Source organism: Camelus ferus, chromosome 4, assembly GCF_009834535.1.
Source record: "Camelus ferus isolate YT-003-E chromosome 4, BCGSAC_Cfer_1.0, whole genome shotgun sequence".
NCBI classification, from domain to species: Eukaryota; Metazoa; Chordata; class Mammalia; order Artiodactyla; family Camelidae; genus Camelus; species Camelus ferus.
The window spans coordinates 75,577,569-75,604,051 of NC_045699.1; the positions used below are offsets into that span (position 1 = coordinate 75,577,569).

Genomic DNA, 26,483 nt, shown 5'->3' on the forward strand with positions numbered 1-26,483 from the left:
TCTGACTTGAGAGCCGTATCTGAAGAGTCTGCCTCGAGGGGTTTAGCCCATGTGGGTGGCTGGGGTCTCAGTGAAGTCTTGGGGGTCCTGGGGCTCCGGGAGAGCAGCCCCTGTGTTCCCTCTGCCCTGGGCCCGGCTCCTCCATGCTGCTGGACACCCACTCTACTCCCAGAAGCACACCTGCCTCGAGAACACCTGCTTCACACGCTTTTCAATTGGGAAACATCTGAATTGGGCATTCCTGGGTAAATCAGTTAAAATTCCTCTTTCATTTTTACCCACATTATACTATTACTTCAACCAGGCATGTCCCTTGTGGATGGAGGACCGAAGTCTCTAAGAACAAAAGACCACAGTTTATACTTTTTTCTCTTCTTTCCCTGACCCGATCATGAAATTCTAGAAATAAACTGGCAACTCACGTTTGCATCTGTTGCTGCATCTAGACAGATGGTCATATCCAGGATCTAGCGTGTAAGCAAATAGGCATGCCTAGAACATTATGTCCAGCTGTCACCTGCTAATGACTGACATCTAGTAAATGTAGCTTTTCATTAGATGGATGCAGTGCCTATCAGTCAGTCCTTATGATGAAGAATGTGGCAGGTTTTGCATGTTCTTTACCAAGACACTTTTTTGCAATGCCTTTTAAAATAAATGTATTAGATTCTGTAATTAATCAACTTAGACCTTGTTAGAAGGCTGGCATTTTCAGTGACTGTTTTATAAAGAGCAGTGAGATATGCCAGATTTCCTACTCAGCCTCCACCTAGGACCAGCTACAGTATTCAGTGGTGCTGTATTGAGCGCCTGCTGTATGGTAGGTTCTGTGTTTGACCTGGCCCTGGTTAACTCCTGTTATTTTATATGATGTTTAGATCTTCGGATGGAGGACAAAGATCAGATTGTCTTGTGGATTTTAAGCCCATGAGTGAGTTTTTCTTGTCTCCTACATAACCTTCCTGTGCTCTCAGAAGCATGGCTAGGTATGGGGGAGATGGGCGTCACCCTTGGAAACCTGGCCCCTCTTTGATGTCACTGTTGCCTGTCCTCAGAATCCCTGGCCAGGCCCCAGACTTGCTCCACAGCTGTCGCATCACTGGTGTGCGCGTGACTGTGCACCTAGTCAGGTCTAGTGTACAGCGTTTGCCTTCATCTCATTTCAGTAAACACTGCTACACAAATGGGTTCTTGCGTCGCTTCCAAACGCTTCCAAAGTTTCCAGAGTGTTCTATTATTTCCTTAGTGCCATGCTGCTGGATGTTCCGGTTTTCTTTTAAGCTATAATAAATAACAATTACCGCCCCCCGAAACCCCACACGTGAGTAGTGTTTGAGATGAAGGTGCCGTCTTAGTAGGCGTCAAGGAGCGTCACCTGATTTAGTCTCTCCTGCCCAAAAAAAGGGTCCGGGGTGGGGGCCGCCCTCATTCTCAAAGCATGCACTCACAATCCAGAGCTGGAAGTGAGGCTTCCTGCCTGCCTTTCAGGGAGCGTACAGTTTCTGAGGTATTGGTTCCAGCAAAGAGGCCCTGTGTTCCCCTCCCTCTCTGACTCAGACCCTAGGTCTGGGCAGGTCCAGGAGCATCTGTCCTTCATGGTCGTCAATCTTGGGAGATTAACTATCACCTCACTCTGACCCACCTCTCAGAGGTCTTCATGGCAGGGTCCCCTTCAGGTGAGTTTGAAGTTTCAGATGGGCAGAGTGTCACCTGGAATTAAGCCCCACCGTGACCCTGAACCCAAACCACGAGCTGCCCGTGGGTCTCAGGGACGCCCTCCTCCAGGACGGCGTCCTCAGTCAGAAACGAGGCCCTTTGTGCTCCCAAGTGGCCCAAGTGTGAGGGAGGTGCTTGGTTGGGCTGTGGTACATCAGCTTCCAGAGGCTTCCATCCCTGCCTCTCCCAACGGAGGCCCTTGCAGGAAAAGCCCCCCAGGTCCTTCTCTTTCAACTTCACTCTTCTCTCCCTCATTTTGGAAGGTTCTGAAACACATCCTCTTGTTCCTTTCTCAAGCTGCTGTGTCAGAGTTTGAAACACCGCCAGGGGACCTCAGAGCCCAGTGCTGCCCTGGCTCCATCCAAGGGGCTCAGGTGGACAACAGAACCATTGCAGGCCCCGCCCATGTCCCCACAGGGAATGAACCCCATCAGGGCATCGGGCTCATAGACTTCAGGAGACCACGGCCCTCAGGGCTGGTCTCCTCCTTGCTGTCACCTGCTGGTCAGAGGCCCAGGTGCCCCGTCCTGGCTCCACCCTCTAGGGCCTGGATTCTGGGACAGCTTGTGGGTAGTGCAAGACCCTCACACTCGTCTATCTGGCTGAGGGTGAGAATGTCTTAAAAGGTGCACTGGCTGATTTCGGGGGTTTGAGTGTTTCCAGCAGGTATGGGGTGGGGAGGAAGGGGGCTTTCCCAGGGCAAAGAGCCGTGCCTTCCCCCTCCCAGTCCATTCCCCACACCATCCATCCAGGAAGCTCAGATCCAGGAGCACGAGGGCCAAGGCTCTCCCCTTGCTTATCCGTGGCTTCCCACTCCCACAGCGAGAAGCCTGGCTCCCACCCTTTATCAACTCATTTCTGTTTTTCAGGTTACATGGGCAGTGGTCCCAGAATTGTTAGCTACTATACCCCGGGAAGAACTTTATAATATAAAGCCCAGTCTTAAAGTACAGTCCATTTTGCCTTTAGTTTACAGATTCCATTCATTTCCAAAGTTAACTGAGATCAGAACATTTTGCCCAATGCCTGACAGTGAATTTTTTCCACCCATTTCTAATACAATTAGATACTATGTTACATTGTGTGTTCCATCCTCCCACACTCCTACACCCTAAATAACCAAATTTGAATAGATTATGGTTTATACCTTGGGCTGTAAAAATCAGAGGGTTTAGATAATTGCATATCCATCACTGAAGTATCACATGGAATACTTCAACCGCACCCCCAGGCCACGATCTGTTTATCTCCGTAGTTTTGCTTTTTCCAGAATGTCATAAATGGGGTCATATTGTGTGCAGCCTCCTCAGACTGGATTCTTCCCCTTAGCAGTATGCACGTAAGACTCACCCATGTCTTTCTGTGGGTTGATGGGTTCATAGCTTTCTGCTGCTGAGTAGTATTCCATCGCATGTGTATGGGAGGAAAAAATTTCCCACTACCCTTCTGCGTTCTTGGTTCAGATCCCCTGGTAACAAAAGACAGATTGCCAGGAGAAAAACAAATAGAATTTCAATGGCATTCGTACCTCCCAAATATATGGGAGAGACCCAGGAAAACTGAGTAGCTCCCTGAAAAGGCTAAAATTATCACCCTAAGTACTATTCAGCTAAAAACCAAAGAAAGATGTTGGGGGAGCCAGTTATGCACGGCAGGTAGCCATGCAAAACTCAGTAAACAAGGCCATGCAGATTTAAGGTAAACCTTCTCCGCTGAGGAGTTTCTTGAGATTTAATCATCCTTCTATTCCTGGTACAAAGAGGGTCACGCTCATACAAATGGAGATTTCCCTAGTAAATATAAATGTCCCTCACAAAAGGGCAACCTCTACTCAGTTTTCTGAGACTCTTGTGTGTCTTTTTAAAACAATTAATCAGATCAAAATATGCCACATAGGCCTGTTTTTGGCCCTTGACATGGATGTTCCCCAATTTGCTTATGCATTCATCTGTTGAGGGACATCCTGATTTCTTCAAGTTTTTAGCCATAATGAGCAGAGCAGCTGTGTGTAACTGCATCCTTGTTTGCATCTGGACACAGTTTTTCGAAGCAGTTGCCTAAATACTGGAAGCATGATTGTTGGATGTGAGACTTGATTGGTTTTGGGAAAAAAACAGCCAGACTGTCTTCCGAAGTGGCTGCACAAGCATTCCACCTGCAGTGAAGGAGAGCTGTCCTCCTCCAGCAGTTAGTATTGCTGTATTTGGGGAGTTCAGCGTTCCTAATAGGCATGCTGTGGTATCTCATGATTTTAATCTGTAACTCCCTCATGGTATATAATGTTGAGTATATTTTTGTTTGCTATCTGTGTGTCTTTTTGGTTGGTGTCTGTTCAGATATTTACCTATTTTTGATGGGGCTGTTTGTGCTAGAGGTGTTTATCTATTTTGTGACAAATCTTTTATTAGATAGGTCTTTGCAAAAAACGTTTTTCCTGTTTGTGACTTGTCTTTCGATTTTTCAGAATAAGGCCTTGCACAGAGTAGAAACCTTTAATTTTATAAAGCCCATGATATTACCTGTTTTTCTTTGTGGATTGGTTTTTTGTGTTGTGTGTTAAAACTCAAAGATCATGATCTGCATGAACAAACTCAAGGTCGTGTAGATTTTCTTCTACGTGTTGTCTATAATTTTGACTAGTTTTGCATCTTCAGTGTCTGTGAATAACTTTGAGTGAATGCGGTGTTAAGTTATAAAGTTTGCGTCCGCATTCATTTCATGCCATACGGTCTCCAATTAACCGTCCATTAACTGTTCTGGAGAAGTAAGGGATACCGCCTCTGTTCCAGTTTGGATTTCCACAGCGTAAGGGACTCGGCAGCACCCCCCAGCAGGGGGCGCGGTCTCCCCGGGGCGGTGAGCGGGGCCTGCACGTCCCGCACTGCCCACAGGGGGCGCTGAGCCGCGCCGCTCACCCGCGCCGCGTGCGCGTCCCGCGCTCGGCTCAGACCGCAGCTGAGAGCGGTTGCGCCTCAGCTGTGCGGGGGCAGCGCGCTGCAGCCCGGCGGGTCAGCGTCTACGCGGCAGGGGCTCCGCCTCCCCGGACCCGCGGGGCTGCGGCTTCAGGACCACTCGAGGCGGCGTGCACGCGGGCAGGAGCAGGTTTCCTGGTGGCCCAGCGCTGCCGGGGTGGAGGGGGAAAGGTGAGGAAAAGTGGGGAGACGCTACCCGTGCACGGCTGACGGCTGTCGGGGTGGGGTGTCTTCCGGGGACCCGGGAGGGGACTGGTGTGGAAAACCGGGGTTTTGGTCAGTTTTGTGCGCCGTGCGGATGGCATGTGGGGTCCACGGCTAATGTTGTGGGGACCGTCCTCTCCCCTTGGTGCGGCCGAGCCCCTTTGACGTAAGTTCCCCGCTCTCATCCAGGCGTGTTTATTTCTGGGCTCTCTGACCTGCGCCTCTGGTCCGTGCGGCTATTTTCGTGCCGATTCCACGCTGTTTTGGTGACTGTAGCGTCCTACTTAGAATGAAGTCAGGGAGGGAGGCCCCTCCAGCCTATTCTCCTTTCTCAGGGTCACTTTGCCTATTTGGCGTCCTTTGTGGTTCCACACAAATATTAGGGTGATTTGCTCTATTTCTGTGAAAAATGCCATTGGGATTTTGGTGGGGATTGCATCCACTGTATGCATTGCTTTCGGTAAAACGTTCATTTCAACAATACTACTTCCTAAATTTCATGAGCATGGGATGTCTTTCCATTTATTTTGTCTTCAACTTCTTCATGAATGTCTTAAAGTTTTTAGTGCGCAGGTCTCTCAAGTCAAGAAATTTATTTCTAGGCATTTTGTTCTTTTTGATGCAGTTGTAAATTGGATTATTTTCTTTCTCTTTCTGATGGTTCATTAGAAATACAGTTGATTGTTGTTTATTGATTTTGTGATTGTACTGAATTTATTTATTTGTTCTAACAGTTTTTTGGTGGACTAATGTAGAAAATTGAAATTTAAAAACCGCACTCTTTCTTTCTTTCTTTTTTTTTTTTTTTACTGAAGTATAGTCAGTTTACAATGTTGTGTCAATTTCTGGTTTACAGCACAGTGCTTCAGTCATACGTGAATATACATATACTCATTTCCATACTTTTTCACAGTAAGCTACTACAAGATATCGAATATAGTTCCCTGTGCTATACAGTATAAACTTGTTTATTTGTTTTATGTATACCAGTCAGTATCTGCAAATCTCAAACTCCAAAATTCCACTGTTTTCTGTCACATCCAGGTCATCCACAACACCCAAGACACAGCAGCTCCTAATCTTTCACAGTGCCTGTAAATTACACGTGGACTCCCACAAGGGCGATTAGCTTCACAACTCTGGGTGAACTGGGTCTGGGTGAGGCGTGGCATTTGTAAAGAAGTTTGATGTTTTGTCTGCTTTTCTGGCACAGTTATTGACATGCTGCTTTGAAACGTTACTTACTTTCCAGTCATTTTGAACATATAGAAACCTTGCGATATCGAAACAAAGTGCTGTCTGTCTCTGTACTCGGATTCCCCAGCCATCCTTCCTTTACTGTGTTTGCCACCTCACACAAAATACTGCAGTGTGTTTTACTCAAGACAGGGACTCTCCCAGAAAACCAGCATGTGACCTGCGAGTGAGGGATCAGTATGGTCTCCACACTACAGTGCGACCCACAAGCCCGTTTCAGCCGTCACCAGCTGCTCCAGCTCTAGGGAAATGGCCTTTTCCACTTGGATCCAGTTGTCTTTTCTCAGAAATGTTGCTGACACTTCCCCTCATTTTCACAACCTTGATGTAGTTCAAGGGCACAAAATGAGTACGATCTGAGTGGCCTTTTCTGTGGACTTCTTTCACTTAGGATGTTTCAGTGTTCATCCGTCGTGTACCATGTATCAGTACTTCATTGATTTTTTCATTATGATTAAAAACGTAACATCTAACATTTAAATGATTTTATGCATACAGTGTTACGGCATTAACTACGTTTGCATTGTTATGAAAACATCTTCACCATCTATCTCCCGAACTTCTTCATCTTCCCCAGGTGAAACTGTATTCAATCAGCACAGACTCCTCTCAGCTCCTCAAAGTCAAGTTCTGTCTCTGAATTTGACTCATCATTTTGTTTGTGTGTTTTCACTAGGAAATCACCCTTTTATTCTAGAGTTCCAGTTGGATGCAATAGGTTTCTCTTCTTTGATTTAAAAATTTTCCTCTTTTTCTAGTTTTCTACAGAATTGTCACAATTAATTGACAAACATGGGTACCTTACAATTAACTAAAATCCACATTTTATTCAGGTTCCCTTCATTTAACTCCTCTGTCCGAGGATCCCCACCAGGGGATCACATGGAAGTGAGTCATCATGTTACTTTAGGGTCTTTGTGGCTTGGACGTTCTCTCCTGCTATCCTTCTCAATGACTTAGACGGTGTAGAGGAGGACCGGTCCGGTATTTCACAGACTGTCACGCACTGGGGTTTACTTGGTGTTTTTCCTGTGATTACAATGGGGTTATGGGTTTCAAGGAAGCAGCTCACAGAGGTCAAGTGCTCTCTATATCATTACTTTGTATCATGGGAACGCACATCAAGGCGATGTATCACTGTTGCCCTCCTGGTCGAGATAGTGACTGTCAGATTTTTTTTGACTGTAAAGTTACTTTTCCTCCCAAGTCTGTACTGTGTGTCTTCTTTGGGATGAAGTCACTACCTGGTACCCACACTTCAGGATGGGAGTTAGCACCACCTCCTTAATGAATGGCTGAGTATCTACATAAGGTATTTGGAATTCTTCCACATGGGAGGTTTCTATTCAGTGCTCCTCATTAAACACACACACACACACACACACACACACACACACACACACACACACACACACACAATGTATCATTTATTACCTATTGTGGACACCCCACCTGGGTAGTTATTTTAAGTTTTTGGTTATAATCCAGCAGTACAGGTTTTGGTTGCTCCATTCATTCCTGCTTTGGCTATTGAGAGCTCTTTCCATTGGCTTCTGTTTCCCTCTGACATAATTCCATCTTGTGGGTTTCTTTTTTTTTTCTTGGCACACATCTTTTTGTGTGCTTGTTGACCATTTGTATTTCTTGTCTGGAGAAGCATCTGTTCAAGTCCTTTTGTATGTAAAAAATTGTGTTGTCTTCTTGTTGATGATTTGTCTGAAGAACAGACTCTTGTCAGATATATCATGTGCAAATATTTTCTTTCATTCTGCGGGCAGTGTTTTCACTTTCTGGATAGTACCTTTCGATTCACAAAATCGAGGAACTTTTTAAAATGGTGGAAATATAATCTACCCATATTGTTACATGGGTATTGTAGCCTTCTGCCTTTGCTTTCTGTAACTTCCCACTCCAGCGGTAAGAAACCTGGCTTCCACCATTTGCCATTTGTTGAATTCATTGCTCACTCCCCTGCAGAGCACAGATGTAGTAGTTTCAGTATTGCTAGCTACTGCCAGCACGCATCCTCCCTCAGGCCCTTCGTACTACATACTGCGGAGTGTGGTGTCCATGTATGGTACAGTGTGCCTTTGTTCAACAGATTTCATTCTTTTCCATAGCTGATGAGGTCAGGTACCTTTTGCCCCACTGCCAACAGTGAGGTTTTTTGTTTTTTTTTTTTTTCATACATTTCTAAATCAGTTAGATTTTTGGTCACATTTTCTGCTCCATCCTGTGACACTCCTATGCCCTACATAACTAAATTTGAACAGATTATGATTTACTTGTTGGTCTGTAAAACTACATGTGTTTAGACTAATGCATAGTGGCAGGTACCCACCACCAAAGTGTCATGGGGGACACGTCAGCCCCCACCCCATAACCTGCCTACCTTCTGTGCTTTATTTGTTCCAGAATGTCAGAAGCGGGGTCATAGGGCATGTGGCCTCCTCAGACTGGATTCCTTCACTGAGCAACATGCATGTGGGATTCACCCGTGTTTTTTTTTTGCGTAGGCTGGTGGTTTATCCCTTTCCATGTCTGAATGGTATTTCACTGCATGTATATGAGAGGAAAAGTAACTTCCTCCTGCCCTCCCAGGTTCTTGTTTGACGGCCCTCCCCATTTGTAATAGAAGACATACACAATCATACATATGCATGTAATGCAAATAGATATAATATTTTTCTCTCCAAAATTTTAGCCTTGAGTCAGTAAAACTGAGTAATACAAAATCATCTGTGTAAATAAAATAGTAGGCTCTGAACTGTGTTTCTGGCAGATGGAACAAGAAAGACTGCTTGTGTAGTGAGAGTTAAAGGTTTTTACTAACATTTGGGGAGAAGACTTTTAAGATTTAGATTTGCCTTGATGTGTAATCTTATGGAGGCTGTGGACTAAATTCTTGACTAAGGAGTTTTTTGAAATAACTTGTGGCTGTCTTGGTGTTTTGTTTTTTTTTTTTTTTTAAAGCCAATCTGAGTGGATAAAATATCCAGTTTGTCTACAATTATACAAATATTAGTACAATGGGATATAAGAAAGTTTGTGATAATGTTCATCAGTCCACAGATGAGTGACCTTTGCATTTCTTCAGGGTCCTAAGACGCCCCACAGAAGGGGTTTATGGTCGGTTTACTCTTGGTCTCTCTCCTGGGGATAGAAGCCACCCTGATGAGGGAATTGATGGCTCTGGTCAATTCTTAGAAGTTCCTGCTTTTATTCAGATTAGAGGGGCTCCAGGAAGGCTTTCCTTCTGCAGCTGTTGAATCCCAGGTGTCTCCAGCTGGAAGTGTCTTTATGCCAGCTGTGGGGTTCTGCCTGGCTTTCCATTCCTTGAACTTCGTTCTTTTTCGAGATTCCTTCATCTGTCCTGAGCCCCTTGCCTTTCTCACATGAATTGCAGATTGGTTGTCCATGTCTGCAAAACACCACCTGGGATCTGGGGAGGGGTTCTTTGAATCCTTAGAGTTGTTTGTGGAGTATTGCTGCCTTAATAGAATTAAGCCTTCTGCTCCATGAATATGGGATTATTTCCTGTGAACTTAGGCCTTTCTTAATTTCTCTCAAGAAAATCTCTCATCTGTTGTAGTTTTCAGTGTCCAAGTCTGATACTTCTTTCTTACCTCTACTGGATGCTGACTCAGGACATATATGACCTCCTGGAGAACCTCTACCGCCACAGAGCTGACTTGGAACTGAGTCCTGAGAAGGTTTTCTTCTTTACTGATTTTTAACTCCTTTAGAATTTATTCTTTTAGTCTCATAAATGCTTATTATCCTTGTAATCTTTTAAATATCAGAATAATGTACTTTAATTTCTCCATAGATGAGTAATGAATGGATCACACTTAACATAGGATTTTAATCCTTTTAGAATTAGTAAAGTAACACAGACACATTATAAAAAATTGAAATATCACCTAAAGGAGAAGAGGAGAAATCTGCAAATCCCACCCGCAGAGGTGACCATCATGAATGGCTTGGTGCACATGTGTCAGTCTCTGTCTCTCTCATTGTCTCTTTTAATCTCGGTCTCTGTCTCTCACACACCCAGGATCAGATTAATTTACATCAATGTTGATTTCACACGTATGTGGTCACACAGATGGGACCCTGGATGCAAATGGTGCATCCACCTGCATCCACCCTGAGGGCTCCCCTGACGTCAGGTAGAGACCCTGGACCCACTTCTCCAGTTGCACATCATTCATTCATCCACGTGAGCCAGAACTGATGGATCCCATCCCCTCTCCGTGAACATTAGTGTTGCTCCCAATTCCCTACTATTTCAACCATCTCTGTGATGAACACCCTTGAAAAGACATCTTTGAAAGCTTGTGCAAGGACTTTGGTGGGATCAGCTCTAAGGACCAGCACTGCTGGGAAAGGGATGCACCTGTGGCACTTTGATGTGTCCTGCACACTGTTCGCCCAGAGAGGAGTGTCCACTCACTCTTCCCTCCAGGGGATCTGCTGGGGCCCTTGCCTCCTCACGTTGTCACCAGGGCTGGTTGTCACCTGACTAAAGACCTGCCAGTGTGATGGTGGCCAATGTTGTCTCCACAGTGTGTCCGTCTGCCTGTGTCCTCACCTGAGAGGTCGAGCGTCTCTAACACACACTGGCCGCCTGCACTGCCTCTCGTTGGAACTGCCTGTGTGTGTTCTGCTTCTGTTTAGAACACCGGGGTTTTGGACCACAGGGATGTGAAACCTTTCTCAGACCTTGGGTTATGAGGAATGCTTTTTCCAGGTTGTGGTTTGTCTCTCCAGCTGTCTTTCTTGGCTTTTTCTTTTTTTTTTTTTTGATTTGCTTGGTTTTGTTTTGCCACAGGAAGAGCTAAGCACCTCCCTTCTGTCTTCTGGCGGTGGTGTCACAGGCAGAACAGCAGTGCCTACCCCGAGGTTACGCACACAGCTACGAAAAGGGCTTCATTTTGTACCTCTCATCTTTAATCCACCAGGATTTCCCTCTCAAAGAACAAAAATGGTATTCCAAGTAAAATCAGAAGAATTCACCAGACCCCACTTAAAATATGTGGGCAGGCACAAAAAGCCACCTTTTGTTGTTTTTTTTTTTTAAATTTTTTTATTGAGTTATAATCATTTTACAATGTTGTGTCAGATTCCAGTGTAGAGCACAATTTTTCCAGTTATACATAAACATACATATATTCATTGTCACATTTTTTTTTCCACTGTGAGCTACCACAAGATCTTGTATATATTTCCCTGTGCTATACAGTATAATCTTGTTTATCTAGTCTACATATGCCTGTCAATATCTACAAATTTTGAACTCCCAGTCTGTCACTTCTCACCCTTCTCCCCCTTGGCAACCACAAGTTTGTATTCTACGTCTATGAGTCTGTTTCTGTTTTGTATTTATGTGTTTTGTTTTCTTTTTTTTTTTTTAGGTTTCACAAATAAGCAATCTCATACGGTATTTTTCTTTCTCTTTCTGGCTTACTTCACTTAGAATGACAGTCTCCAGGGACATCCATGTTGCTGCAAATGGCGTTATGTTGTCAGTTTTTATGGCTGAATAGTATTCCCTTGTATAAATATACCACCTCTTCTTTATCCAGTCATCTGTTGATGGACATTTAGGCTGTTTCCATGTCTTGGCTATTGTAAATAGTTCTGCTATTAACATTGTGGTGCAGGTGTCCTTTTGAAGTAGGGTTCCCTCTGGATATATGCCCAGGAGTGGGATTCCTGGGTCATATGGTAAGTCTATTCCTAGTCTTTTGAGGAATCTCATACTGTTTTCCACAGTGGCTGTACCAACCTGCATTCCCACCAGCAGTGAAGGAGGGTTCCCTTTTCTCCACAGCCTCTCCAGCATTTGTCATTTGTGGACTTTTGAAGGATGGCCATTGTGACTAGTGTGAGGTGATACCTCATTGTAGTTTTGATTGCATTTCTCTGATAATTAGTGATATTGAAAAAAGCCACCTTTTGTATGGTTTCATCGATAGGGAACATCCAGGGGTGGTAAAGACACACAGAGAGAAAGAGGACTCGGGGTTGTCAGGGGCTGGGGGAGGGAGGAGGGGAGTGCGTGCTCTGGATACAGGGTTTTACTTGGAGGAAAGAAATAGTCTGAAACTAGAAAGTCGTGATGGTCGCACAGCATTGCGAATTCACCTAATGCTCCTGAGTTGCACAATGTGAAAGGGAGAAAGTCTCAATTTTATTATTACAGACTTAAAACATAAAAATAGATGGTATCGTAAATGATGTGAAAGGAACGAAGGAAAACAGAAAAACCAAACAAAATGATGCCAGGGGAAGGGAAGTAAAGTTCAGGTGGGGGAGCATATTGGTGGTGGGAATTCGGAGAAGACAGCGTTGGGGTGTGCAGAGGCAGCTCAGTCCGAAGGGATGGTGATGCCCGAATTGACTCTTGGTTGCCTAGAGGTACGGGTGCATGAAGAACTGCAGGAGTGGGCTTGGGGTCTCCCTGCAGGGCTGGTGGAATATGACCCAGCTCAGGGTCTCCCGTAGGAGTAGGCACAGGATCTCCCTGCAGGGCTGGGGGGAATTAGACCCTGTCCTGGGTCTCCTGCAGGAGCAGGCTCTGGGTCCCCCTCCAGGGCAGAATGAACTGGACCCAGTCTTGGTTCTCCTGCAGGGGCAGGCGCAGGCGCAGCTCCTCCTTGCTGGCACGGTGTTTCCTCATCTTGCTCTGGGTCTCCTGCTGGATCGAGATCTTTCTTTTTTGGTCTCTGGCATCTCCCCCTGCCCCTGCTTCCTTTGGATATAGTATCTGTTGGAAGTAGGGAGAGCTTTAAGTTTTGTGGAAGTGCTAATGCTGTGAGAGAGGAAAAATTTACCCATGTGCCTCCCTTTCCACGCGCCTTTTCAAGGACAGAAATCTTCCCAGAGCTTTCCAGACAAGTCCCACCTAGGAACTGCCAACAGGATGTGTTCTGTGACTGCATTCTACCAGACAGGTGGTCTGAGGCCAGTTTTTGCTCTGGTCCCAACAGGAGCCTCTGGGGACTCCTCCCTGTGTGGCCCAGCCGTCACCCCTCCCTCACCTACACACATGCATCCAGCCCTGCCCTTCTCACCTTCAGGCTCTGCCACAGTGGGCTCCAGGTCCTCCAGCTGACTCACGGGGAGGTTGGCATGGTGCTCCAGGTTGGAGCTGGGTGTGCTGAGCTGCCTGTCAGCCTTGGGTAGGACCCTGGGGAGTGGCCTGGATGGTGTCTGTGCAGGAGGCCTGCCCCATTCATCTCTGGGCCATGGTCCTGGGGACCCCACCATGTCCATACTGGCCCAGAGCCTGTGCTGGCCCTCGGCAGCGTGGCACACCAGCCCCTCACTCGGGGAGGTGGAGTGGGTGTCCCCGTCCACCAGCTCCTGTCTGATCTGTGGCGTGGGGCTCTGCCATGACAGTGACCAGCAGCCAGCCCAGCCCGGAGGTCTCAGAGCCCTGCCCGGCCAGCTTCACTGCTGCTTCTCCCCACTCGACCCTCTGCTGCCAGATCAGGCTCAGCCCTCGATCTGCTCAGATAGTCACCCAGGAGGGAAGGGATACACCCAGAGGGCTTGGGCTCCACCTTGGATAGTAGGGCCCTGCGCCAGCTCTCCACATCACAGCCCACCATAGCTTTGACCTGGGTTGTGGACATGGCCGGTGCACCAGGCCTCTGACCCTTCCTCAGCCTGCTCTTGCTTGAGGCAGGACCCCTCACCCTGACTGCATGAGTGTCCCACCTCCGCCATCCAGGAAGGGGTCGTAGGGCTACCCGGATGGGGTCCGAATGGTGGCCTGGCCTGGGCCTCCCTGTGGTACCTTTGGGTCCCTCTGGGCAAAGGGCCAAAGGCATCTGGGGTGAGACCTGACCCAATATTGGCAGCATTGGTAAAGGCCCTCGCCGTGCACTTCCGTGAGGCCACGGCCTTGGGATATTGGGACACAACAGAACATGTTTATTTTGAGTGTCTCCAACCAAGTGGGTAGGGGGGCTTCTCTAGAGAGTGGGTGCCTGGTGACCTAGGTTCCAGGTTCTGTTGGTTACTATTGCCAGGTAAGTGAGGTCACTTCCTGGGGTCCCCTTACCCAAGCTTCCTCCTTACAGCAAGCTCCCCAAGGGCCCCTCTGGGCTGCCGACTGCTCACCTCCCACCCTGTGCCATGTCCACGCACAGTGACACCAAGCCAGCCCACCCCACAGCCCTGGGGAGGCCTGGGTGCAGCCAGGGCCCCAGCTCTGAGGACACAGCTGGGTTCAGACCCGGCTCCCCCTCCTCAGCAGTGCTGTGACCCTGGACAAGCCACGTGCCTCTCAGGGTCTCCCCAGTCCCCCATCTGCACCATGGGGGGTCATTCTGGCCTCTGCTTCCTAGGGAAGCCATCAGGTCCATAGGCTATAAACACCTACAGCCCCTGTAACACCTGTGGGCTGGCATCACAGGGAGCTCACGCACAGACTCAGCAAAGGAAGGATTCCACAGAGGGCTGGCGGAGCGCAGAGCGCACCCGACACAGGCCTGGGTCCGCTCTGGGGTCTGGAGAAAGTCACCCTCCTTGCTGCCTGCTTCCCAGTCCCCCCGTGGGCGGGTTGAAACAAAATACAATTCAGACACTGTCCGCTCTGGCGTACGCCTTCCAGGTCCTCCTGTTATGCTCAGACTCAGGTGCCAGTGTCTCACCTCGGCCTGTGTGGTGGGCTGCGCCACCATGGCTCCCTGCGTTCTCGCCTCCTGGTCACTCGGCCTTGTGCGATCCCCACACCCACACCTGCAGGGTGGATGGGCCTTGCGCCTGGGTTCCGACAGGTAGACCGACTTGTGAAAGGTGCGTGACTTCCACCCATTCCCAGCTCCCAGCTCTGTCTCTCAGTGCCTCTGTCTGTCTGTCTGTCTGTCTGTCTGTCTTGTCTGTTTCTCTCTCCCTCTGCCTCTCTGTGTTCCTGTCTGTCTCTTTCTTATGTGTGTGTGTGTGTGTGTGTATTTATACATTTATATTTATATGTATTTGTGTGTGTGTGTGTTGTTAGAGCACAGGTCAGGTCATTTCTAAAGATGCCTGAATGGCGTATTGATTGTTTTGAATGCATATTACTGAAGAAATGACCCATGTAAGAGAGACACTGTCCACCTCCTCTCTGTCGCCCTGTGACATCTCTCCTATGAAAGGTGCACCACCTGGGGGCTGAGGGTGAGGGCTGAGCGCTGCAGACACGCTGGCTCCTGCAAACCTTCTGTTGTGAATGCTGAGGAGCCAGTTAGCTTTACCATGACCAAAGCCAACTCCCCTCTCTGCCTTTTTCTGAGAAAAGGCCTGAGTCTGAGCTACTACAAATTCTTGGGATTTGTTGGCACCAGGACTGACCCTCACTCTCCCGTCCTGCTAGAACCTTTGTACAGACACCTCCACTTGGAGAGTTATCTCACCACAGCCAGCAAATAAACAACATCCAGCCCCAATTTCCAACAAACAAAGAGATACCCAGCTGGTCTCCTCCCTCAGCCACTTCAGAGAGTCATTTTCTTAGAAGTCACTTAAGCTCAAGGACTTCCTGCTTCTCCCTTCTCTGGCACATTGCCACCCCTGGATGAACCCCATCGTAGTTGGCAGGTCGGCACCGCTCAGGTGAGCTGGAGACAACTCCCCAAAGTGGGCCGGCGGTAGCACCGTACATTCACAGTGACCGGCACACCAACTCGGCCACGAACATGGTGGGCCAGAGACCAGGGATGTGCATGTGCCTCTGAAGACCCCTCCATCTACCACCAACTTCTCTTTGTTCTTCTGACCTTGGCTCTTCCTCTTTTCAGCTGATACCTTGCCAGATGGTTCATGGAGAAAGTGGATCCCATCTGGCAAGAGGAGAACCATCTTCCCAACACATGAGAAAAGAACAAGCCTGGGCCCTCACCCACCCTGTCCCTGTCTGCCTGCCCAGCCCCGTCATGGCAGAAGAACATGTCCCGTCTCCTGTGCGAGGCCAAACCCCAGGGACAGGACTCAGAGGTGAAGGAAGCCTGAGCATTGTTTATAGCTTTGGGTCCTTTTACAGAGAAAACAGCAAAGAGAAAACAAACAACTCCATCCCCCCAAAGCAGCAGGTGAAGAGGGACGTGGGGAGCTTTCCCCTCCGTCTTCCTGGCAGCAGGAGACAACACATCCATCCCCCGCCCCCACCCCCACCCCCCATGGGAGACGTCCTCCCTCCTCCTGGCAGGAGAGTGACAGTGTTATCGTTCCGCAGGAAAAGATGAGAAAGAGCGAATTCTGTACACACGGACCTTGTTGACTGTGATTCTCATCCTCCTCAGCCTCCCCATGTGGTGCAGTTCCTCTCCCACAATCCCCTCTCTCTGTTCAGCCCAACAGGAAAGTATTTAGGTTTTGCCACTTCTCTGGGTGTTCCTTCACCTCCTTATCAGGACGGCCCGGGTCATGTAAAACTTAGGGGTAATAAACGTGTCTGCTTCTCTCCTGTGAGTCTGTCTCATGTGCACTTAATTCTCAGGACGAGCTGTCAGCTCTGCGAGGGTGGAGGGGTGGTTTTGTCTCGGCGACATCTTTCTTAGTGGCATCTTTGAAACTGACCTCCTTCCTTGGCTTGACTCCTCAGGATGCTGACATCCTGTGAAGATGAAATGCATTCTTACTATACGATCCAGTCCTCCAACTCCTTGGTATCGATGGACCCAAATGGGTCAAATGCTTACATCTACACAGAAACCTGCACCAGGACATTTAAGGCAGCTTTATTCATACCTGCTAGAAAGCTGGAAGCAACCAAGATGTGCTTCAGGAGGTGAATGGACACACAGACAGGGCTGCATGCATGCAACAGAATATTCCTCAGAACCAAAAAGAAGTGACAGATCTATTGAGCCATGGGGAGACAGGTGGGGCACCTTAAATGCCTGTTAGTCACTAAGAGAAGCCAATCTGGAAAGGGGGCACACCTTGGGGTCCCAACTACATACGAAATTTGAGAAAAGGCAAACCACGGAAAGGGTGAAAAGATCAGTGCGTTGCCAGGGGTTTGCTGTGGGGTGGACGGTAGGCGGTGATAAAGTGGTTGAGCACAGAGGATTTTTAAGGCAGTGAAACTATGCAGTGATGGTGTCATGGTGAGATACGTTTGTCGAAACCCATAGATTGCACGTCACCAGGAGTGAGCCCTGATGTAAACTCTGGGCCCTGGTGATCGTGATGTGTCCGTGTAGATTCAGCAGTCGTGGCCGGCACACAGAATGTTGACAGGACAGTTGGGGGCGGGAGGCTCTGAGCACCTGTGTGTGTGTGTGTCTGGGACTGGGGGATGTGATGAGGGGAGCAGCAGGAGCAGAGCAGGGGGCGTATCGCATTTCTCTGTACTCTGCTCAATTTTGTTGTGAGCTCAAAACTGCTTTCAAAAAAATAAAGCCTATTTAAACAAAGAAACGCACAGTCCAGAAGCGTCCCATGGCTGCTCCTCTTCGAGTCCGCAGTTTGTCTGGGCCACGTGAGCGTGGAACTTCCGATGACATCGTTTTTCCACAGTGCATCCTTTTAAAGTTTTATCTGACGTCTGCTTTTTATCTCATCACCCTTTTTTCTTTTGTAAAAATATTTTTTCTTACTTAAAAAATTGATGTGTGAATGACACGTAGTATTGTATTAGTTTTCTGGTGTACAACGTAGTGATTCGATATTTCTGTGTGTGACAAAATGATCACCAAGGTGAGTCTAGTTACCACTGGTCACCACACAGGGTTTGCACAGTGTGGCGGACCCTATTCCCTATGCTGTAAATCACATCCCATGACGTTTGTTGTATGGCTGGAAGTTTGTATCTTTTAATCTTTCTCACCTATTGCACTCGTACCCCCAACCCTCTCTCCTTTGGCAACCACCGGCATGCTGTTGGGATCTATGAGTCCATTTCTATGTCCCTGTGTTTGTCTGTTTGTTGTGTTGTGTACACGCTACATAAAAGTGACAATATAAGACTTCTCTCTTTCTCTATCTGATACATCTTGCCTAGCATAATGCCCTCTAGGTCCATTCCTGTTGTTGCAAGATTTCATTCTGTTTTATGGCTGAGTCGTTTTCCATTTTGTGTGTGTTTAAAAAAATGTGTGTGTGTGTGTGTGTGTGTTTGTGTGTGTGTATGTATATGTACACACATACTCACACAGAAAGATACCCCCAAGTGTAATTCCTGCATTATATGTTCTGTTTTCAGTCTTCTGAGGAGCCGTCGTACTGTTTCCCACAGTGGCCGGAGCAACGGGTGTTCCCAGCAGAAGTGCGGAGGGTTCCTTCTCTCCACGTCCTCACCAGTGCGTGTCGTTGGCTGTCTTTTGGACGATAGCCATTCTTTCAGGTGTGGGGAGGTCATCTCACTGCAGTTTTGATGTGCATTTCTTTGATGATGAGCAATATTGATCATCTTTTCATGTATCTGTTGGCCATCTGTGTATATTCTGTGGGAAAATTTTTGGTCTTCTGCCAGTTTGCAAATAAGGTTTTTGGTAGTTGAGTTGTGTGAGTTTTTTGTTGGTCTGTTCTGGATATGAACCCCTTTCAGATGCATTTTTTTTGTGAATATTTTCTCGCATTCAGTAGGCTGCCTTTTCATTTTGTGAATGGTTTCTTTTGTTGTTCTAAAGCTTTTCAGTTGGATGGAGTCCCAGTGGTTTATTTTGCTTTTGTTTCCCTTGCTTGAGGAGACAGATCCAAAAGATTATTGCTAAGACTGATGTGAGAGAGCTTACTTGCCTGTATTTTCTTCCAGGAGCTTTATGGCTTCAGGTCCTACACTGAAGTACTTGATTCATTTAGAGGTGGTTTCTGTAGATGGAATGAGGAAGGGTTCCAGTTGGTTCCTGTGCATGTAGCTGTCCAGTTTTCCCAGCACCACTTGTGGAAGATGCTGTCTTTCCCCCATTGTATATTCTCACTTCCTTTGTCATAGGCGGATCAACCACATAAGCATGGTTTTATTTCTGGCCTCTTAATTCTATTCTGTGAATTTATGTGTATTTCTTTTGTGCCAGTAGCATATGGTGTTGATGATTCTAGGTTTGTAGTAGAGTTTGACACCAGGGAGCATGACAGCAGGGTTTGTGCTTCTTTCTTAAGATTGTGTTGATTATTCACGTTCTTTTGTGTTTCCACACACAGTTTAGGATTGTTTGTTCTGGTTCTCTGAAACATCCCGTTGATGTGTCGCTAGGATTGGCGTCGAATCTCTAGACTGCCTTGGAGTGTGGGATCCTGTTAGCAGTACGATTTCGTCCAGCGCATGAGGACAGTGCATCTTCGCACTGTCTGTGCCGTCGGTGCCTCCCAGCTGACCGAGTGCAGGTCCGTGCCTCCTGGGCCAGGTGTGCTCCTGGGTGTTTCAGTTTGGTTACGGTCATTGTCAGCAGTGTTGTTTTCTTAATTTCTCATTTGCTACCTTGTTGTGAGTGCATAGAAATGCAACCGGTTTATGTCTGTTTGTTTAGTATCTTGCAAGTTAATTGAATTTTTTGATGAGTTCTGTTTATCTTTCAGCGTCATCTTCAGGATTCTCTATATACAGTATCGTGTCATCTACAAACAGTGACAGATTTACTGTTTCCTCTGTCATCAGATCTCTTTTCTTTTTTCCATCTATTTACTGTGGCGGGGACCTCCTAGACCATGTCGAATGAAGGTGGTGAGAGGGGTCAGGGCTAGAGTTGGGTTTGTGCATAACTGGCCCTCTTCCCCTCCCTCCGCCTCCATCTCTCTGAGGCCTCCAGGAAGGACAGGACCAGTGCAGGGTGACGTATGGCTCAGGGAGCTGAGCTGGACCGTTGCTTTTTCTGCACCCTCTCCCTCCCCCACGGGGTCCCGGGCATATTTTTGTGCACTACCTGTGTATCTTCTTTGGCCAGGTGTCCTTTAGATCTTGCCCTATTTCTGACGGGGTGGTCTGTGTTAGAGCTCTTTATATTTTGAGACAAGTCCTTCATTAGATGTGTGTTTGCAACTCTTTGTCTTCCAGTTTGCGACTTGCCTTTTGATTTTCTGAATAAGGTCTTGCACAGAGTAGAAATCCTTAATTTTATAAAGTTAATGATATTCCTTGAGTTTCTTTCTGGATTGCCTTTCTGTGTTGTGTTAAAACTCAAAGCTTATGATCTACATGACCAAACCCAAGCTCATGGTGATTCTCTTCTGTTTCCTTCTATAATTTTGAATAGCTTTGCATTAGAAATTTGTCTATGAATAATTTTGAGTGATGTGGTGTAAGTTGTAAAGTTTGCATCTGCATTCATTTCATTCCATACGGTCTCCAATGAATTGTTCCTTAACTGTTTTGGAGAAGTAAGGGATTTTGTTTCCATTTGAATTTCCAGTTTAATGGATTCAGCAGTTCCCCCAGCAGGGGGCGCTGTCTCCAGCGGACTGTGAGTGGGGCCTGTATGTCCTGCACTGACCATGGGGCACGCGCGTCCCACGTGGAGTTGGCTCTGCACGCAGCTGAGAGGAGTTTGTCTCCTCATTTACCGCCAGGGCTGCAGGTTGGGACACGCCGCGGGTCAGCGTCTATGCAGCAGGAGCCCAGCCTCCTTGGGACCCACCGGGGCTGCAGGTTGGGACACGCAGTGGGTCAGTGTCTATGCAGCAGGAGCCCAGCCTCCTTGGGACCCACCCCAGCTACGGCTTCAAGACCACACTGGGCAGCGTCCATGCAGACAGGAGCTGGGTTTCCCGATGACTCAGGTGCTGCCGGGATGAGCAGGTGAGGAAAGATGGGGAGAAGCTCCCTGTGTGCAGCTGATGGTTTGTGGGGGGTGGTCTTCAGATAACCAGGAAGGGCTTGGTGTGTAAAAGCAGGTTTTATAAGTTTTGTACGCGGTGTAGACGGCATGTGGTGTCCAGTTTCCCCAGCACAGCTTCTTGGGGGACCGTCCTTTCCTCCTGGTGTGTCTGAGCCCCTTTGTCATACCTTAACTGACCTAGTCCCCGTGGATTTGTTTCAGGGCTCTCTGTTCTATTCCTCTGGTCCATGTGCCTGTCTCTGTGCCAATTCTGTGCTGTTTTTGTGGCCAGCTTTGTGTTGTAGTGTGAAGTCAGGGAGGGAGATGCCTCCAGCTTGTTCTCCTTTTTCAGGAATAAGAATTAAAATAATTATAAGAAAGTGTACAATAGACGCTAATTTGGGTTCATGCAGCCAAAGAACAAAACTGAAGCTGATATCAGTGCAGCACAAGCTTTATTCAGTGGTCAAAGACTGGAGCAGATCAACTTCTCACCCACGTGGTGAGAGGGATTTGATTTTAGAGTAAAGACAAAGGAGGAGACTGCTTGTGTCTCAGCTGGGGAGCCCTTCTCGGCTCTCTCTGTTGGAGCAGCTGCAGTGCCAGCCCCTCCTGAGGTGAGCAGTTCTGGGGTTTTGGGCAGTGCCGCCTGGCCTGGTGAGGTGCTCAGTGCCAGGGAACCCAGGAGCCAGCAGCCTAGCCGGGGTGCCGGGGACCCTCATGGCCCTGGCGGACGTCTCTCCCAGCAGAAGCCCAGCCAGAGTGGGGAAGCTCTGGGGGACTACAGGTGGGAGGGAGCCACCATCTCACTGATGTTTCAGAAAGTTGGGATGGGATGTGAGATGCACTGTTGGGGCAGGAGCTTTGTCAGGGCCTGATGGAGGAGCCGGGCACAATATCCAGCTCGGGCCAGGGCTGTAGAGGGGAAGTCCTGTGGGAACAGGCTCTGGAGGAAGAGCTGACTGTCATGGAGGCACAAGGAAAGTGGGGGACTGGGAGGCCCCAGGTGTCTGGGCTCAGCAACCAGGGGAGGTGGGGCTGCCTCCTGGGTTGTGGGGAGTGGCAGGGTCACAGTCCTGTGAGGGGCTTCTTAGCCTCAAGGTGAGAGGAGGACGCAGTGGTTAGACAGATGCATCTGACCTGGGAGAGGGGCCCAGGGAGGAAGGGGAGAGGTTGAGTGGGAGCAGGTGGGTTACAGCAGACTCCGTGCAGGGGACTGTGGTCCTGATGCAAGCAGCTCAGAGCCAGAGAGGAGTGGCTGTCAGGTGCTCAGCTTCACTCTCCTGTTCCTTTGTAAAACCACTGTGTCAGAGTTTGAAACACCACCAGGAGACCCCTGAGCCCACTGCAGCTCTGGCTACATCCAAGGGGCTCAGGTGGAAAACAGAACGACTGCAGGCCCCGCCCATGTCCCCACAGGGAACGAACCCCATCAGGGCACTGGGCTCAAAGACTTCAGGAGACCACGGCCCTCAGGGCTGGTCTCCTCCTTGCTGTCACCTGCTGGTCAGAGGCCCAGGTGCCCCGTCCTGGCTCCACCCTCTAGGGCCTGGATTCTGGGACAGCTTGTGGGTAGTGCAAGACCCTCACACTCCTTTATCTGCCTGAGGGTGAGACTGTCTTAAAAGCTGCATTGGCTGATTTTGGGGGTCTGAGTGTTTCCAGCAGGTATGGGGAGAAGAAAGGGGTGTGAGGTTCCCACATCGGTAGGGCTTTCCCAGGGCAAAGAGCCGTGCCTTCCCCCTCCCATTCCATTCCCCACACCATCCATCCAGGAAGCTCAGATCCAGGAGCACGAGGGCCAAGGCTCTCCCTTTGCTTGTCTGTGATTCCCATTCCCACAGCGAGGAGCCTGGCTCCCACCACCTGCCCTTTATCAACCAATTTCTCTGTTGCAGGTTATGTGCACAGAATGGATTTCAGAATTGTTAACTACTACACCCCGGAAAGCACTTTATAGTAGAAAGCCCACAGGTTAACAACGGTCCGTTCTGCCTTTGCAGAAGAAAGTCTGTTCATTTCCAGAGTTAACTTAGGTCAGCACCTGTTGCCCCACCATCAACTGTTTTTTCCACCCGTTTCCAATACATTTCATAGATTATGTGTCACACTGTGTGTTCCATCCTGTGACGCTGCTACACCCTAAACAACTAAGTCTGAGTAGATTACGATTGAACTTTGGGCTGTACAAATGTGTGGGTGTAGACAAACGCATAGTGACAGGTGTCCATCCTAAAGTAAGACATGGAACACTTCAGCCCCCCCACCCCCCACCCCATGATCTGCTCATGTACGTAGCTTTGCCTTTTCCATGATTGTCATCAATGGGGTCCTACTGTGAGCAGCCTCCTCAGAATGGGTTCTTTCACTTAGTAACATACAAGTGAGACTTACCCGTGCCTTTCCGTGGGCTGACGGTTTAATTTCTGTTGCTGAGGAGAATTCCACTGCGTGTGTGTGGGAGGAAAACCTGTTCTCCCTCTCCCCTTCGAGGTTCTTGGTTGACACCCCCCAGCCCCTAATAAGACAGATTACAGGGAGAAAACGAAGCAAGTTGAATAACGTGTATACCTCCTGTATACAGGGGAGACACCCAGGAACACTGACTCCCTCCCTGAAACGGCCAGAGGCATCACCTGAAGTATGACCTTCAGCTGAAAACAAAAGCAAGGCCTGGGGGAGGGAGGAAGTCGCTTATGGCAGGTTGTCATGAAAGCTCAGCAAACAAGGGTGTAAGGTTTAAAGTTTGTGTCCCCGTTCACTTCATTCCATATGGCTTCCAACTGATTGTTTCTTAAGTATTTGGAGAAGTTATGGACATTTGGCTCTATTTCAGTTTGAATTTCCAGTGTAAAGGATTGAGCAGAGCCGCTGTCGGGGCGGGGCCTCGGCTGGCTGTGAGGGCGGCTGGGCCCGCGCTTTCCCATTGGCTGGCCGGGCCCGGAGCCCGCCTCCCCCAGCTGCGGCGGGAACTCGCTTGCGCTCTGCCCGAGGATCTGGCGTCCTGCGCAGCTGACTTGAGCCGCGTCTCCTCTGGACCTGCTGGGGCTTCGGGACAACTGGGGGTTTTGTCCCCGCTGACAGGAGCCCCGTCTCCTCAGGATCCAACAGGAGGTGCTGCACTGAAGAGAAGGTGAGGAGGAAGGGAAAGAGAGGGGAAGTGAGGAGAAGCTTCCCGTGAGGGGCTGACGGCTGAGGGGAGGCCCTCCTCAGAGGCCCCGGGGGAGGAAGGGCTGGATGTGGGAAGCTGTGGGTTTTAGTCAGATTCTGTGTGTGGTGCAGAGAGTGTGCCGCGTCCTTCTTTGGCGTGCGGTGTCCTGTTTTCCCAGCACCATTCATCGAGGGGACGGTCCTTTCCCCGGTGCAGGTTCCTGGCTCCTTTCTCGTGACTTAACTGACCACATCCCCGTAGGTTTGTTTGCGGACTCTCTCTGGTCCATGTCCCTGTGGTTGTGCCAATTCCACACCTTTTTGGTGACTGTGCTTTTGTAATGCCGTGTGAAGTCAGGGAGGGAGATGCCTCCAGCCTGTTTCCCTTTTGTAGAATCTCTTCAGCTGTTCAGGGTCCTTTGTGTTTCCACGTGAATGTTAGGAATGTTTGTTCTGTTTCTGTGAAAAATGCCGCTGAAGTTTATTTTATTTTATTTTATAGAAGTATAGTCAATTCACGATGTTCTGTTATTTTCTGGTGTGGGGCACAGTGATTTGACGTGCCTGCTTTGAGTCTCAGCAGTGCCTTGGGTAGAATGGGCATTGTAACAACATTAATTCGTTCTGTCCGTGAGCACAGGGTATCCTTCCACTTATTTGCGTCTGTTCAGTTTCCTTCCTCAGTGTCTTAGGATTTTCAGTGTGCAGGTCTTTCACACCCTTGGCTAAATTTATTCCTAGGTTATTTTTTGGATGCAACTGTAAATGGGATTTTAAAAAATGTCTCTTTCTGATGTTTCATTATTAATGTATAGAAAGACAACTGATTTTTGTGTATTGATTTTGTACCTTGTGGCTTTATTGAAATGATTTATTAGTTCTAACAGTTTTTGATGGTTTGATGTGGAAAACTAGAAATCAGAAATCGCCCTGTTTGGACTCCATCCAGGTCCCCCACAGCACCTGAGACACAGCGGCTCCTAATCTTCCCACAGTGCCTCTGAGTTACACGTGGACTCCTGCAAGGGCGACAAGCATCAGCACTTTGGGTGAACTGGGTCGCGTTAAGGGTGGGCCTCTATGAGGGAATCTGATGTCTTCTCTGCTTTTTTGGTGTGGTGTTGCCATGGTTGTTTTCAAAAGTAATACAGTTTCTAATAAAGTTTCTTATAAAGTTTTCTTACAAAGTTGCATATAAAATACTTTAAACAGCATTATACGCAGTACTCGCATTTGCCACCTCACATGGAACACTCCAGTGGGTTTTACCTAGCACTGGGATACTCCCCCAGGGAACCAGCACATAAACCCCAAATGAAGAGATTGTACGGTTCACCTTGTAACCCCATCCACAGGCCCGCTTCAGCCTTCCCCTTCGCCCCAACTTACGGAAATCCCTTTTCCATTCTGTGCCAGTTTTCTTTTTCTGAAGCTGTTACTGAGAGTTTCCCTCTTTTTCATCCCTTAGTGGATTTAAGGCCCAAGGTGAGTACGATCCGGGTGCCCTCTTCTGTGTGTCTCCTTTCACTTAGAATGTATCCAATTTGAATCATTACTGATTCATTCACATTTTTCATTATCATTAAAAATACAGAACATAGCATTTACCATTTAAACATTTAACTATGCAGGTCTATGGTATTCACTAAATTCACATTGTTGTACAGATGCCTCACCATCCGTCTCCAGAACTTCCTCATTTTCCCCAAGTGAAGCCCTGTGTCCAGTGAACACTGACTCCCCTCAGCCCCTGGCAGTGACACTGTTTCTGTCTCCGCATCTGACTTCTCTGGGTGCCTTGTACAAGGGGAATCCTGCAATATTTGTCCTTCTGTGTCTGGCTTGTTTCACTTAGCACAGTGACTTCAAGATTTATCCACGTTGCAGCATGTGTCATAATCTGCTGACTTTTTAAGGCTGTGTGGTATCCCACTGTGCATACACCACATGTAGTTTATCCATTCACCCGCTGGTGGACAGGTGAGTTGTTTCCACCTTTTGCTGTTGTGATTAGTGCTGCCGTGGGTATGGGTGTACCCATTTCTACTCCAGTTCCTGCTTTCGAATATTTTGAACATATATCCTGAAGTGGCATTGATGGATCACACGTCAACCCCAAGTGTAAGTTTTTGAGGAACTCCCATGCGGTTCTCCACCGTGGCTGCACCATTTTAGTCCTTCATATGGCAGAATAATATGGCAGTTTATGGGTGTACCCAGTTTGTTTATCTGTTTAGCCTTTGATGGACATTTCAGTTGTTCTACCTTCGGGGCCATTGCGCATAGTGCTGCTGTGAATATGTGTGTGCCTTTTTTCGTTTGAACACCTGTTTTTAATGTTTCGGGGTCTATATCTAGGAGTGAAGTTGTTGAACCATAAGGTAACTGTGTTTTTATCTGTTTGAGGAAATGACAAACTGGAAACATGGGC

The 26,483-nt window shown here is 48.1% G+C and overlaps 1 long non-coding RNA gene across 1 annotated transcript; it reads left to right on the plus strand.

Moving 5' to 3' along the window:
• Window positions 1–4,597: 4,597 nt before the first annotated feature.
• Window positions 4,598–25,424, plus strand: LOC116663002. Its single transcript, XR_004319008.1, has 4 exons — window positions 4,598–4,859; window positions 20,655–20,883; window positions 23,739–24,035; window positions 25,002–25,424. It is a non-coding gene; the product is annotated as an uncharacterized LOC116663002 (long non-coding RNA).
• The last annotated feature ends 1,059 nt before the right edge of the window (window positions 25,425–26,483 follow it).